This window comes from Mesocricetus auratus, unplaced genomic scaffold, assembly GCF_017639785.1.
Source record: "Mesocricetus auratus isolate SY011 unplaced genomic scaffold, BCM_Maur_2.0 Super-Scaffold_100691, whole genome shotgun sequence".
In the NCBI taxonomy this organism is placed as follows: domain Eukaryota; kingdom Metazoa; phylum Chordata; class Mammalia; order Rodentia; family Cricetidae; genus Mesocricetus; species Mesocricetus auratus.
The window spans coordinates 34,677,227-34,693,534 of record NW_024429267.1 but is presented as its reverse complement, the minus strand read 5'-3'; the positions used below and the strand labels follow the sequence as shown (position 1 = coordinate 34,693,534).

The 16,308-nt window shown below is 45.0% G+C and overlaps 1 non-coding gene across 1 annotated transcript; it reads right to left on the bottom strand.

The window, feature by feature from the left end:
* Nucleotides 1-3,477: 3,477 nt before the first annotated feature.
* On the bottom strand, nt 3,478-3,549 carry Trnaq-cug. The gene has a single exon. It is a non-coding gene; the product is annotated as a tRNA-Gln (tRNA).
* Between the last annotated feature and the right edge of the window lie 12,759 nt (nt 3,550-16,308).

Sequence of the window (16,308 nt, the reverse complement as noted above, 5' to 3'; positions counted from 1 at the left end):
AGAATTTTATGCAATCTATTGTCATATTCACCTCCTCCTGTTCTCCTTAGCTCCTCCCGAATACAGCATACCTTCTTGTTCCCTCCTTTATGTCCTCTTTGTTATTTTTTGAGACAAGGTCTTACTATGTCCTCCTGGTTAGCCTGGAACTTGATTTGTAGACCAGGCTGGCCTCAAACTGGAGAAATCTACCTGCCTCTGCCTTCTGGATTCTGGGATTAAAGGTGTGAACAGCCATATCTGACTTTCTTTTATCTTTTTTTTTCTTCTTCTTTTCCTTCCTTTCCTTCTTCCTTCCATTCTTTTCTTTTCTTTTTTTATAACCCACTGTCTTAGTTGCGGGTTTGTTTTTTTTGCTGTGAGGAGACATCGTAACCAGGGCAACTCGTAGAAAGCATGTAATGGGGTGTGTGCATGCTTACAACCTCAGAGGGTTAGGCTATCATCATCACAGTGGGGAACATGGTGGCAGGCAGGTACGATGCTAGAGAAATAGCTGAGAGATAAGTCCTAATCCACAGACAGCAGGCAGAGAGACACTGGGTCAGGCACGGGCTTTTGAGACCTCAACGCTCACACACACACACACACACCCGTGACACACTTTCTCTAGCAAGGCCACACCTCCTACTCATTCCAGTCCTCAAACAGTTCCTCTCCCTGTGACTAAGCTTTCAAATATGTGAGCCTATGGGGCCATTCTCCTTCACACCACCACACCCACCAAGTCTAGTGTGTTGCCCCCACACTCCTGGGTGTCAGGCTGTTCACTGGGACGAGGTCGGTTGACCTTCCAGGGGCCACTCCTTTAAAGAAAACTGTCTCTCCACCCAAGAAGCTCCTCAGTTAGCAGCAGAGCACTAGAGCTGTTCTGGAAGTTGAGCGATAGAATGTTGAGTGGCTCGATCTTGTGCAGGTGTTATGCAGTAGCCACAGCCACTGTGAGGTCACGAGAGCAGTGACCTTGTCATGTCCACAAGACGCTGTTTTGCTTTGGTCCCCCCTGACCTCTGACTCTTAGCTTTCAGAATTTCAAGATGAGAAGGAGCAGAGAGAAAGAAATGAACGCTTCAGAAGCCTGCGGACGCAGGAGGCAGAGGAGGCTCAGCTCAGCTCTGGGTAACACTGTCCAGGCATCTGCCTTGGCTTAGGAGGACACCACTACATACAGCCAACATTGTCTCAATCAAATGATTTCTTACAAAACACAGCGTTGGAATGAGAGTGTTGGCAGGCTTTCTTTTTCACAGAGCAGCTGTTCCCTGTAAGCTTTTCCTGCAATGTCACAGCTTTATTTGAAACAGTCACAACAACAGATGCTTTCTGAGGGGGCTTTACTGGGTGAAGCTGCTGCTGGCAATGACCCAAGATGGCATTTTCCCCCTGAGGAAGTTTGTCAATATTTCATCTTGTAGGACCAAAGTGTACTGGCTTGCTTTCTCTTTCCTTTCTTCCTTCCTTCTCTGATTGGGCTAAACTGGCTGGCTAGCAAGCCCAGTATTCTGGTGTGCATCAGTAGGCGCAGAGTTGTTTATTATTATTATTATTATTATTATCATCATCATCATCATCAACAACAACAACAACAATTGTTGCTATTGTTTACTTGTTTGTTTCTGTTTTTCTTTTTCTTTCTTTCTTTTCTTTTTTCTTTTTCTGAGACAGGGTTTCTCTGTATTGTTTTGGAGCCTGTCCTGGAACTCGCTCGGTAGACCAGGCTGGTCTCGAACTCACAGAGATCCACCTGCCTCTGCCTCCCAAGTTCTGGGATTAAAAGCGTAAACCACTATCACCCAGATTGTTTCTTTTTTTCAAGACAGGTTTTTGAAAAGTTTCTACACCTCATAAGCCTCTCTGCTGATGCAACAATTCAAATCGGGCCAAATCAAACCGAATTAGAAAAAGTCCACATTTAATGGATACAGCGCTCCTGGATGGCCTTCCAGTTCCCCAGAGAGAAGATGGGAAAGAGAGACTGAAAACACCAAGTCTGGTCTGGAGGGGTGGGGAACGGGACACCACAAAGTTTAAATACCCTGTGGGAGTGGCCGTGAGTATCTCTGGGGGAGGGGCCATCATTTGTCGGGCTTTCTGAGATGCAGCAGAGTTTGGAGGGGGCTTGGGTGGAACTTCCACCACAACATTCCAGACTCTTTGGGTAGATGGATGCCAGAGGCTGGGGTGAAACTTTCGCCATAACAGTTTTCTCTGTGTAGACCTGGTTGTACTGTAGACACACTGGCCTTGAACTCACAGGGATCCACCTGCCTCTGCCTCCCAAGAGTGAGTGCTGGGATTAAAGGCTTGAGTCACCATCACCCGGCTGAGTTATTTTTGTACTGCTTCATTATTGTTGTTGAAACAGGCCTCACCCTACCCAGTTTATTAATTACCTTCCTGTTGTGATAAAATGCTATGACCAATAGCAACAGCAGTAAGAAAAGGTTTGTTTTGGCTTATGGTTCCAGGGAGATAGAGCCCATCATGGCTGAGAATGCAGAGCAAGAATCAGGAGGATCACATTTCATTTGCAGGAAGTGGCAAGGTTATAGATCTTCAAAGCGGACCCCACTGACAAACTTCCTGCAGCCAGGCAGGCCCTATTTCCTAAAGGTTCCAAACCTTCTCCCACACAGCGCCACCAACTGGAGATGAACGGTAACTACATAAGCCTGTGGGGGAGCATTGCTCTTTCAAACCATCATACCCAGGCTGGTCTGGGACTCCATGTAGCTAAGAATGACTTTGATCCTTCTCTTCTTACCTCTCCAGTGCTGGGATTACAGTGTGCCTCACCAATCTCTGGTTATAGTTTCTGGAGACTGAGCACTGTGCCTCATGCATACTAGGCAAGAACATTAACTGAGCCACCCCCAACTTCCCCCAAGGAATCCTACTTTAAAAAAAAAAGATTAATTAGCTAGGCAGGGTGGTGTATTCCTTTAGTCCCAGTACTAGGGAGGCAGAGGCAGGGAGTCTTCATGAGTTTGAGGTCAGCCTGGTCTATATGGTGAGTTCTAGGCCAGCCAGGGCTATATAGTGATTCCTTGTCTCAGCAAGAAAAATGATAAGATTCATTTGAAATTGTGTATGTGTATGTGTCTATGTAGGTGACTTCCCATAGCTGCAGAGACCAGAAGAGGAAACTGGGTCCCCTACAGCTGAAGACGCTGGTGGTTGGGAGCTATGGATCAAATTTAGGTGCTCTGGGAGTGCCTATGTGTGGGAACACCAGACCTTGAGCAGAGACCCACTTCCCCTTCTGCCTGGGAGTAGGCAGCTGTAAGACAATGTTTAGTAAAAACATGTTTACTAAAAATGATACAATAAGTTCCTGGGAAAGGCCTTCCCACAGAAACCGCCCTGACCTCGACCTTGTCCAAAGACTAACCGCACCTTCAAAAACCCACACACATCCACCTCTGGGGTCAGAGCAGAACCAGCCAGGGTAGAGGAGAGAGCAGACATGACAATTGGAGGTCCCACCGAGATTTGAACTCGGATCGCTGGATTCAGAGTCCAGAGTGCGCACCATTACACCACGGAGCCTCAGGGCCAACCATCTCTGGCAAATGGATGTCACTCACCTGCCGCAGGCAGGGAAATTAAAATACATGCATGTCTCGGTGGATACATATTCTAAACTGATTTTTGCCTCTCTCCACTCAGGAGAGAAGATTAAAGATGTTATTTCTCATTGCCTGCAGGCCTTTGCCTACATGGGTGTACCCGATGCCCTAAAAACGGACAATGGCCCTGCCTATGCCAGCAATCGCTTTGCTGCCTTTTGCAGGGAACATCACATTGTCCATTCTTTTGGTATTCCTCACAACCCCACGGGACAGGCTATTGTGGAGCGCACCCATGCCACTCTCAAACAGTATTTTAAGAAAATAAAAAAGGGGGGAGTATGTTACCTCCCCCAATATTCAGTTATCCACCATACTTTACATTTAAAAATTTTTGACCATAGACCGTAATAATTTGTCTGCTATGGAGAGACATTGGAACAAACCCTCCCAGTCCTTGGGATGGGTCAGATGGAAGGATTTGATTACAGGAAAATGGCAGCCACTCACTCCCCTACTAGCTAGGGTCCGAGGGGCTGTTTGTGTTTTCCCTCCAGGAAGTGAGAAGCCTATTTGGGTCCCTGAACGGTGCATCAGGCATGTCAACCCCATTACTACTCCGGATACTAGTAATGCTCACCATGATAAAGATGATCCAACCATTGCTGAACACTCAGGTAAGGGAAATATGGGCGTTGGTGAGGATTCCCCCCCATATTAACGCCAGTTAGTCATTCCAGCTCCCTGTTCATCAATTTTTATAACACCAATAATACATTGGAAGCGGCTGCTGCCAATGAGATTAAAAAGTCAGAAACTAGACATTCTGAGTTTCCCCCTCCTAAGCCTGATACTAGGGTCAGGAAGTAGGGGAATCCAAGAGATTCCCAGTGGCATACGCTTTTAATCCCAACACACCTTTATGCAAGTCCCAGGACAGCCTCCAAACAATACAGAGAAACCCTGACTCAAAAAAAAAAATTGGTACTGGTATTAATTAAAGAAAAAGAAAAGGACAAAGGTATATGGAATGAAAATTTTTGTTTACATTTAAGTTCTATTTTGTGAGTCATCTCTAAAAACTTTTGGCCAAAAGCCTGGCCTCTCCACCTTGCATCTACAGAATTACAAGGAGTAGGTACGGCTGTACCCCATGACTGTAGCTCAAATGGAGGAATGATAAAGAACATACAGGACTTTTTAACCCTTTTAGTTCAAGGATTGGCTGGAGTTGTTCTTTTACATAGATTTCAATTAAGGAAGCTTCATTGCAACAGACTAATCATGACCTAGGGAAAAAGGATGACTAAAAGATGCATGTATGTTCTGAATGTATGGTGTGGCCACACCGGTATGTATGAAATGTGATTGTGAATGCGTGAGTGTGAACTGCTTGTATGATTAAAAGGATACTTAAATCCCTTCAAAAGCTACCTAGATTGCTTTATATATAGCCAAAAGGAACATCCAGCCAGTCTGTTAATGTTTTAACAGAAAAATTTAAGATGCAAATGAGGCCTTGTCAGCTAGTGAGAGCTCTACAGGTTAGATTGGGAAAGACTGCTCACAGACTTCAAATAATTTTCAAAAGTTATTTAGACACAGTATAGTTTACAATCTTTGAGTGATTTTCAGAAGTTTTGGGGAAATATTTAATGGATATGTCCTTTTTAATGGGCATCTACAAATAATCTAAGTAGTAATCCCAATTTACCTAGATAGTCAACCAAGGAGGGTAGACAAATCCTTCTACTGTTATGGTCCAGCTTCAACAGTTCAAAAAAAAAAAAACAACTTTTTTTTTTAGAAAAAAAAAGGGGGGAATAATGTCCCCAGTCCCCACATGACTCATCAAATAATACACTCCTCATTTAAAAATTTTATAATGTGAATGCCAGTGAGCTTCAGACAGATTCTGGCATGATGGAACTTGAGCAACCATTGCTCAGGTCAAATGGAGACATCCATACACTAGACAGTGGAGAAGACCCTAATTTGGGGTCGAGGGCATGTTTGTGTTTTCTTGCAGGAAAAGAATAAAGCTTCGGCAACTGTCAGACCATTTAGTGAGATGCATGGAGCAGAGAAAAACTGGACCTGAGACCATGGGAGCCTACCTAAGCCAGTTTGAGATCTCCTAAATCAGTGTTCCTGATTCTTGATGTCATCGAATCTAGAGCCCAAGAAAGAAAGAAAACAGTCGGTTCGAGATTTCCAGTTTCTCAACAGACCTGCTGCATCAACCTTCCGGACCCATGAGTTTTCATCATGAAGCCAACAGAGAAAAAAGAACCCATTTAAAGCATTTGGACATTGGTATGGACTATGATGAGTGGCAAAAGAATCTTTTCAGTATTTGAACAGGACATGGTCACTTGAAATATCAGACTTGATGGTTCCTATTTCTGGAATCACGACTAGGCCAGTGTATTTTTCTGGAGAAATGCAACTTGTCCTAATGTGACAACTATTGTTCATATTTTTCATAATGCTACATGTGTAACATCAATGATTGTGCCCAATGTATCTGTGCAAGTGCACTTTCTAAATGCTTTCCTGAGCAGATCTTGAAACGATTGTAAACTTTATCAATTTGTAAATGTAAATCACATGCGGGTTACCCTTGTAACAGAATGTAAATCACGTGCATGTTACCCTTATAACAGATGAAGGCTGGTAGAATGTTATGGCCCAGATCTGGTGATGGGTATGGTGATGGAGAGGCGCTATGTCAATGGGGGTCCTGGAAATGGTGGCAGTGGCGGGTAGGCATTCTGGCTTTATGCCGAGCTCAAACGTGCCTTGTTCCAGAGACAAGAGATCCGTAACCAAGTATTGCTTAGCTTAGCCCATGGCAATCCCGATAGCCATGATGGTTGGTTACAGATGATTTAAGGTTGGGGTATCTCCGATGACGGGCAACCTGTGGGGAAGACCCCTCCCACCTAAAACAGGGGTTCAAGGTCCCCCAAAGACGGGAAAGGGAGGGTGACCCTACTTGACCTAAGCCAGGAGTGCCTCATTTGAAAATAAAAAGGGGTGAATTGTGGGAACACCAGACCTTGAGCAGAGACCCACTTCCCTTCTGCCTGGGAGTAGGCAGCTGTAAGACAATGTTTAGTAAAAACATGTTTACTAAAAACGATACAATAAGTTCCTGGCCACTTCCCCTTCTGCCTGGGAGTAGGCAGCTGTAAGACAATGTTTAGTAAAAACATGTTTACTAAAAATGATACAATAAGTTCCTGGGAAAGGCCTTCCCACAGAAACCGCCCTGACCTCGACCTTGTCCAAAGACTAACCGCACCTTCAAAAACCCACACACATCTACCTCTGGTGAGAGCAGAACCAGCCAGGGGAGAGGAGAGAGCAGACGTGACACCTATGTGCTCCTATGACTCAGCCATCTCTCAAGCCCCCAGAGCCATTCTTTATGTCATCAAATTGTCTTTGCGACTGAACTGGAATGTGAGAAAGGTTGCTGCATACTTCCTATTGTTAGGATGCTTCTTGCTAAGGCTTCCTGGCTGCCTCTACTACCGTCTCCTCCCCACAGAGAAAAGTCTGAGGGCCCAGCAAACAAGCTTTCTTCAAAACTATCAATCTCCCTGGTCTGGGAGCCAGTGAAGTGGTCGCCCTTGCTTGTGTCAGATCCTTCAGTGGTTTGTGTTGGGCATAAATGATATTGATGTAGTCGAGGATTCCTCCAGAGGCCTGGGTGATAGGATTCCATGACCAAGCTCAGTTCTTCCAAAGATTTGCAGTGAGTGCTTCCCCCATGAAACGGCAGGAAGAAATGGTAGAAAAGATCTCTCTGCAGAACTGAATGACACCAACAGGCCAACAGGATTGTGGAAAGAGGAACCCACTGAACTGGAGCGTATTTGTTATTGTAGATTGTTTGTTCTCTGCCAGGTGGCAGCTGGCAGTGGTAGCAGGGAGTCTCCGCTGAATGGTTCTTCATGATGTCTAGCTTGTTCCTGATGAAGAGCCCCAAGCACAGCCTTCCCAAAGAGAACTGATAATCAGAAGGGACATTCCTGTCACAGAACAGTTTCAAAGGCAGGTGAGCTCACAGCCCACACATTTTCTTTTCTTTTTTCTTTCTCCCATGGCAATCAGTGAGGTCCCAGTTTTCACTGGGGTGGGGAGAAGGAACACTGGTTTATTTTTGATAACAGAAAGCAGGAGTCTGCCATCACTGTGTCTCTGTGAGTTACACAGACACACATATACACACTCACACACACACACATACACACACACATACACAGACACACACACACACATACACACACAGACACAGACACACACACACACACACACACACACACACACACACCCCGCCGCATACCGCTGCTCCATGAGCAGAGGATGGGAGCTTTGCGGTATGCCAGGAAAATGAGCATTTCCAATTCTTAGTAAATACTCTTTTTAGTGCCCTTTGTTTGTTTTCCTCCTTCCCTTGTCTTCCAGCATCGTCTGCTTCTTTGGGGGTGGTGGCAAGATTTAAAGCTGGAAATAGATGCTCTCCCCTAAAAAGTGTTCCAGGGATTGACAGCCTCAGTGGAGAGCTCCCCTCATGGTCTACTTGAGACCCCACCTCCTGTTTCCCTGGTAATGTCAGTCAAATAAATATCAGCTTCGACATTCGTTGGATTCAAATTGCCAAATAAAAAGTGGAGAGGTGGGGTGGATGGGGCTGGTCTTGAACTCCCATCTCAGCTCTCAAGAGATAGCCTTAGGTGTGTCTCGGTGAGCTTGAGGCTAGCCAGAGCTACACAGTGTGACCCTAGCTCAATAAATAAAGAAGTAAGAAAGTTGAAAGGATCTGAGCTTTGCTGAGATACAGTGAGAGAAAACTACTACTCTGTTTTTCTTTTTGGTGTTTTAAGACAGGTTTCTCTCTGTAGCCCTTGCTGTCCTGAAACTCGCTCTGTGGACCAGGCTGGCCTCAAACTCATAGAGATTCATCTGTCTGTCTCTGCCTCACAGAGATCCATCTGCCTCTGTCTCCCAAGTGCTGGGATCAAAGGTGCTAGCCATCATGCTAGACTGAGAAAGCTGCTTCTTAGTCAGAAGAATGGAATCTATACTCTCTAAGCTCCAGATTTGCCCCTGGGTAGAGACCTGACATTCTAAATTATTCAAAACATGACATCGGATTGCCTTTTGAGGGTAAATCCTGCTGCTCCTGTCTATCACCTGGCCAGGGACTGCCCAACCCACTCCAAGAAAGCTGGCTGCCCTGAATCATGTTACGGAAATGAGAGGAATAATTATCCTTAATGGGACTTCCCTTCCCAGGAAGCTCCCCATGAAGACCCTTGTGGAACGTCCATCATGGAGCACAGAGGCACTCGCCTGCTTTCCTGAGATATGCAGAAAAGCATGATTCCTTCTTTTCCATCTTTGTCTTTCAGACACTGGCCAAAGCCTGGGCATGCTTTCCCAGACCCCTATGCTTTCTCCCTTCTCTGAAGTTCCCCACCCACAATCATTTCTGTCATGCAGCAGCCTGTCCCCTATCTGGCTGCTTGGACCGACCTGCAACAGGCATGGCTTTCTCTCATCGTCTTCTCTGTCTCCCTTTTGCTGAGATGCACAGCTTGCCTGCCCTGTTGTTTTTTCTTTCAAACTCTGATATAATTGTTCTCGAATATTCTAGTTTGCTCGCCGTTGCTGTAGTAAACACTCTGAATAAAAGTAACTGGGGACAGGGCAGGGAATGGGAAGAGAGGAGGGAGGGGAAACTCTGGTAGGTAAAATAAAAGAAGACATTTAATTAAAAAAAAGTAACTAGGGGAAGAGTTTTATTTTTACTCAGAGTCTGTCAGTAAGGGAAGGCAGGGCAGTCCCTCAAGCAGACACCATGGAGGAACTCTGCTTGCTTACTTAAGCTTCTGCTTTCTTAGATAGCCCAGGCCCACCAATCCCAGCGGTGTACTGCCCACATTGAGGTTAGCCCCTCCTACATCAATTAATAATCAAGACTTCCAGCTGGGCAGCAGTGGTGACACACATCTTTAATCCCTGCAGAGGCAGGTGATCTCTGCTAGTTCAAGGCCAGTCTGGTCCACAGAGCAAGTTCCAGGACAGACAAGGCTACACAGAGAAAGCCTGTCTCAAAATACCTAAACAAATACATAAATAAATAACATAACATAACACAATCAAGACGTCTCCACAGACATACCCACAGGCCAATCTGACCTAGAAATTTCTCTGCTGAGACTTTCCTCTTAGAGAACTCCAGAAATGGACTCAGAAGGAAGGTTGATGATGTCGTTAGTTTTAATTAATTTATCACACCTTAAATACTTTACTTTGTGAGACTGAGAATCCAAAAAAAGGGAATTCCTATTTCTGTGGTAACAAAAGGGATGGATTATAATATTTTAGCAATATTTCAGATTATGGGATAACTTCCAATTTAACCAACAGTTGCTTTTCCCTCTTGGGGGACGATTTATTGTCACAATATTCAAACATTTAAAACTCACTTATTATTCAGATTTAGGCTCTCAGTCAGTCCAGTCTGGCTTCAAACTATAGCCAAGGATAACTTGAACTTCTAATCCTTCTGACTCCATCTCCGGAATTCTGGAACTATAGGCCTTCACCACCAAGCCTGCGCTTGTCAACTATGTCCTTTCCTTTATTATTGCGGCGTGTGTGATATACGTATGTGTATTTGTACGTGGCAGTGAGTGGGTGCATGTGAAGGCCAGAGAAGGTGAGAGGTGCCCTGCTCAATCATGCCCCACCCCATTCCCTGGAGACAGGATCTCTCACTGATCTTAGAGTCCCTATTTTTCAGCTGGGCTGGCTGGTCTCAAGCCCCATGGATCCTGCTGTCTTTGCTTGCCCCTGCTCTGTAATTGGAAGTTTCTGTCCCATCAACTTGCTTCCAAATAACCACACTGAGCCTTAATATTAATTATAAATGCTCAGCCGATAGTTCAGGCTTGTTACTACCTAAATTTTACACTTACATTAACCCATCTTTCTTATCTCTGCTTCGTCATGTGGCTCATGGCTTGTTACCTCATTTGCTACACATTCCACTTTCTTGGGGTCTGGCTAACTGGTGTCTCCCCGACTTTGCCCTTCCTCATTCCATCATTCCCAGTTTGGCCTTCCTGCCTTATTTCCTGTCTGGCTACTGGCCTGTCAGCTTTGTGTTAAGCAATGAGAGTAATATATAACCGCAGTGTAGAGAAGGGTTATTCCACAGCTGCTCCATGGCGGCACTGAAGTTCCAGGAGTCCACAGCCATGCCCTGCCTCTGTATGAGGGTTGGGGATCCAAACTCAGGTCCTCATACCTCTGCAGCAAGATTTCTTCCCCAGTGAGCCATCTTCCCAGCCCCAATTATGTCTTGATAAAGCTGGATGGTAGGGAGAAATTAATACAAATAACCAAAGACAAACAGACCAATTTATAAAATGAATGAAAGAGGACCAAGGGTGAGGCCCATTTGAGGGATTGCTTGCTTAGCTCACAGATTTGAGCCCCAGTACCATGTTGACGGGGAGTCAAACTGGTAAGATTTCTGTCAGCAGGCCCCAACTAGAGTCACCTGGGAAGAGGAAACCTCAGTTGAGGAATTACCTCCCTCAGATTTAGCCTGTGGGTATTACTATACGGCATTTCCTTGATTGAGGATTAACATGGAAGGTCCCAGTGCACTGTGGACAGTGCTAACCCTGGGCAGGTAGTTCTGGGGTTGTATAAGACAGCAGGCTGAGCAAGCTATAGGGAGCAAGCCGGTGAGCAGCATCCTCTGTGGCTTCTGTCTCCAGGTTCCTGCCTTGAGTTCCTGCCTTGGCTTCTCTTGATGAGGCCCAGGGTCTTAGTTAGGGTTCTGTTGCTGTGAAGAGACACCGTGATCATGGCAATATTTAACTGAGGTGGTGGCTTACAGTTTCAGAGGTTTACATGGAGTAGAGGGTTCTACATCTTTTTTGGGGTGGGTTGGGGTGGGGTTTGAGACATGATTTCTCTGTGTAGCAGCCCTGGGTGTCCTGGAACTCACTCTGTAGACCAGGCTGGCCTCAGACTCACAGAAATCTACCTGCCTCTGCCTCCTGAGTCCTGGGATTAAAGGCGATTGCCATCACCACCTGGCAAGAACTTTTAAATTTGTTTGACCATTTCATACTTGTGTACAACGTAGCATGATGGTGTCCACCCACATTACTTCAAACTCCTCTGACATATCGCCCTTCAAACTTCATATCTTCTTTTCCTCCTCTTCTTCCTCCTTCTTTTAATAAGCTGCTAAATCTAGTTAATGCTATCCTTGTGCTCCTGGAAGTAGAGCCATCCACCAGAGCTTGACAATGGTCACACCCCCGAAGAAAAATGATTCCTCCTCTCCCAGCAGCCATTAACTGCAACAGCTCCTTGGCTGGGGGTGGGGCCTCAGGAACCCTCCCCTATCCAGACTGGAATGTTGACCAGGCAACCATAGCTGCAGTGAGTTCATGAGTGTGACAGTGTGTCATGTCCAGATTAGTGCTTCGAGACCCTCCCCGTCCTCCAGTTTCTGCATTCTTCCCATCTACCCTCATGAAACGTTCTGGGCCTTGTGGAGGTTGATTCAGATTCCCATGTAGGGTTGAGCAGTCATTTATTGTCAAAACTTATGAACAGTTATGTGTCTCTGCATTAACCACTGTCTGCCCAGGTCTGTGGATAAAAACAAAATATTTAGAAGACAGTTTGATGGCATGCCCATTTAGCAAAGCAACAGTCAGAAGTCTGACCTCCACAATCACAGGTTTTGGATCAGTTTTACAGTGCTAGACCTGAATTCCTTCCTGTGGAGAATGGCTCAGATATAATCAGAAGTGGTTGGTTGCCCTGATAGTCATGGCCCTGTTGTGCTAGTGGACACATCCTGCCTAGCAGGCCAGTAGTGTGGCGTGCAGGGTTACCACTCTCCCATCAGCCTGATAGCACCTCCTAGCACTGTGAAAGGCAACAGAGAGGAGGTTTCCAGTTCAGTTCCAATGGGATTTCTCAGTGTTCCGCAACTAAGCTGTGTGATGCCTTCAGCGATAAGACCTTTCCATCTGGTTATGGTGGCCAGTCAAACGACAATGGCAGGGCATAGTGGCGCACGCGTTTTATCCCAGCACTCTGGAGGCAGAGGCAGGCAGGTCTCTGTGAGTTGGAGTACAGCCTGGTCTAAAGAGTGAGTTCCAGGACAGCCAGAGCTACATAGTGAGACCTGTCTCAAAAGAACAAAAACAAAAAACAAACAAAGAAAAGCAAAAGCAACGACAATAACTTGTGTTGTTTTAGGGGTCTCCAGAGCCTTCCTGACCAATAACTTGCTGGAGGCATTCCATGCCTGGCATTTAGATTTCTCATTTAATAATGCATGTCTTCTGAAAGAAGCATTGTACGTTTCCAAGTAGGGTACTTCTCTTCAAACTCCTTTAATTTTTTTTTAAATTAGCATACAAAGCAGTAGATTTCCATAAGCTTTGGTTAAAACATCCACTGCCCCATCCTCTTCCATCTGTGTGTGTGTGTGTGTGTGTGTGTGTGTGTGTGTGTACTCACACACGCTGCTAGTAATTGAATGGATTAAAATCTGTCTCAATTTAAAATTATTATTTATTCATTTACTTGAGGTAGGGCCTCGTGTAGCTTAACTTGTCTCAAAGTTAATATGTAATGTAGGTAAGCCCTGAATTCCTGATTTGCCTGCCTCTGCCACCCAAGTACTGGGATTACAAATGTGTACCACCACGCCCAGTTCCTCAGTCACTTTGTAGAGATTATTGTACTGCATGCATCACTGGGTTAGCTAAATAAAAGACTTGATTCTTGTAAAATCTTGGACAGTAAAATATGATGATAAAAATTAATTAGTAAAAAAATAGCTCTTGTTTCTTCAATAGTTGTTCTTAGCAACATGATATCAGGAATTTAAGGAAAAATGTATCTGATATATTAGAAGATTTGCTATAATGATTTTCAATATTTTAAAATACAGATACTTGGTTGAATTATGGGATTATCTAGGGAAATAATTATAGAGATTTCTATTTAGTCATCCTTTCAATAAATCTGGGTTCCTGTCATATGTTGGCCTTCATTTTGGTTTGGGGAGGTATGCTGGATTGTGTGCCTTTGGGAACCATATATTAGAGCATCTTTTATTGCCCCCTCATGGAGCAATAAATCTTTATAACTCTGTAAACGGATATGTTTTCTATAATTTGCACATTTCCACAAATTTCTACATGGAACATGTCTTTATATATAAAAATGTGATTTGAAGCAAGAAGGGACCCATCAAAACTGGGGTGAGGCACATGCCTGGGCTGACTGTGGCCATAGCCAGTCCCCACTCCCAGACACCCTTCTTCTCCTAGAGGGCATGGGCATGGGTTTTAGGCATAAGACCAAGATTCCAGATCCAAGCCAGAAGTCTCTCTGGACACAGCTAGCAGCTAGCACCCAAGTTTGGGCCAAGCAGTGATTGCACAATCTGGACCATAAACTATCGGGTCAGAGGTAAAGTTTTTTACTACAACTGAGAGATACAAAAGAAAGGAAAATGTGGCCAGGCTTCCACACACTTTAGAATATTTTATTTTGTGGGCAGCTAAAATGTTCCTTTTAATAAACTAGTTGCTATTTGACACAAGTGGACATTGGAGACTGTATGGCCAACCCTCGAAAAATTTTTATTTTGAAAATGTACTGACTCAAGTAATCTCACAATGGAATCCTTAGGTGGAATGACTTTGAACTACATTACAATGGTAGAGAAATATTTGTGCTTCAACAGAAAGCAATGCATGGTCTTATAGGAACTTCTACACTTTCCTATAAAAGGCCAGATCATAGGTCTGGGGAGATGGCTTATTTGGTAGTGTGAGTGCTGGTATAAAGTCGTGAATTTTTTTTGTGGTTGTTTTTCCGAGACAGGGTTTCCTCTGTGTAGCCCTAGCTGTCCTGGGCATCTCTCTGTAGATGAGGCTGGCCTTGAACACACAGAGATCCCCTGCCTCTGCTTCTTGAATGCTGGGATTAAAGGTGTGTACCACCACTGCCTAGCAGGACCTGCTCTAGTTTTATCCTGATCATCCGTATAAAAAGACAGATATAGCAGCATGCATATAATCCAACCTTGGGGAAGACAGGATGATCCAAGACAGGGAAGCCCAGTTGTCAGTGAGCTCCATGCTCAGTGCGAGACTCAAAAAAACTAAGGTGGAGAGTGATTGAGGAAGATAGTAAATGTCAACCTCTGGTCTCCACTTGTATGAGTGCACACACACACACACACACACACACACAGATAGTAAATATCTGAATCTCTGCCTTTGTAGTGTGAAAATGGCCATGAGCAATGTGTGAAAGACTGAGGGTGGCTGTGTTCCAATAAAACTTTATTTACAAAACCAGACAATGTATCTGGACTTGGCCCATACAGTAGTTTACTAATTCTAGTTAGAAATTAACTTGTATTGGGCTAATTCTTTAGTTTCATGACAGATAGGTTGCCTAGCATATGTGAGGCTCTGGGTTCAATTCCCAGCACAAAGAAAGAAAGAAGGAGAGAGAGAGGGAGAGAAGAAGAGAGGAACATTATTAAGCTGACTTTGGTATCTGATTCTCTGGGAGACATTCTACAGCTCTGTAAGCTGCAGACAGTGAATGGAAACAAAGATTCCCATCCCAAGCTTGCGTCTGTGTCGACCAGAGTGGGCTTTCCTTACAGACTACTCAGACTGTGTTGCTTAAACTACAGAAATGAGGAGGCAGGCATGGTGGTGCATGCCTGTGTCCTACTTCCATTCTGTTGCTGTGACTAAATAAACAAACAAATATTTTTAAAAATCTGACCAGAAGCAGCTTAAGAGATGAAAAGGTTTTTTCATCTCCCAGGTCACAGTTTGTCCCCAAGGCAAGTCAGAGGGCAGGAGCTCCAGACAGGAACCTGGAGTAGAAACCACGGAGAAATGCTTCTTGCTGACTTTCTCAGGCTCGTGTTCAGTTGTTTTCTTAAACAGTCCAAGAACACACACCCAGGAAACAGTGCTGCTCACAGTGGGCTGAGCCCTCCTCCAACAATTAACACAATCCCTCATAGACGACGGGGGAAGACAGTCCCTCCACGCTGGCTTTCCACTCAGACAAGGGCAGGCTCCAGCATGTTGACAGTTAAAGCTAACTAGGACTGTTCCTAACCCCAGCTCCTGGGAGGTGAAGAAAGAACAGGAGTTCCAGGTCTTTCTCAACTATGTAGGAAGTTGGAGGACTGCCTGAGCTGCATGAGACCCTGGCTCAAAAACAAAACACAGAGAGATGGCTCAGCAGTTACAAGTGCTTACTGCTCCTTCAGAGGGTCAGAATTCAGATCCCAGCACCCAGTTCAAAAGCTTAAAAACATCTGTAGCTCCAGCTCCAAGGGATTTGACTCCCCACATGCTTTGGCCTCAGTGGGCACTTACACACTCTCTCTCTCTCTCTCTCTCTCTCTCTCTCTCTCTCTCTCTCTCTCTCTCTCTCTCTCTCTCTCTCTCTCTCTCTCTGTCTCACACACACACACACACACACACACACACACACACACACAAAATAAATCTTAAAACAAAGCAAACTCCAGAAATTCAGGAGGTTGGGTGTGACTCAGTGGCAGAGTACAAGCTTATGCAAGGCCCTCGGGATGAGCCCCGGCTTGAGATCTTGGCTGGCTTCTGAGGCCTGG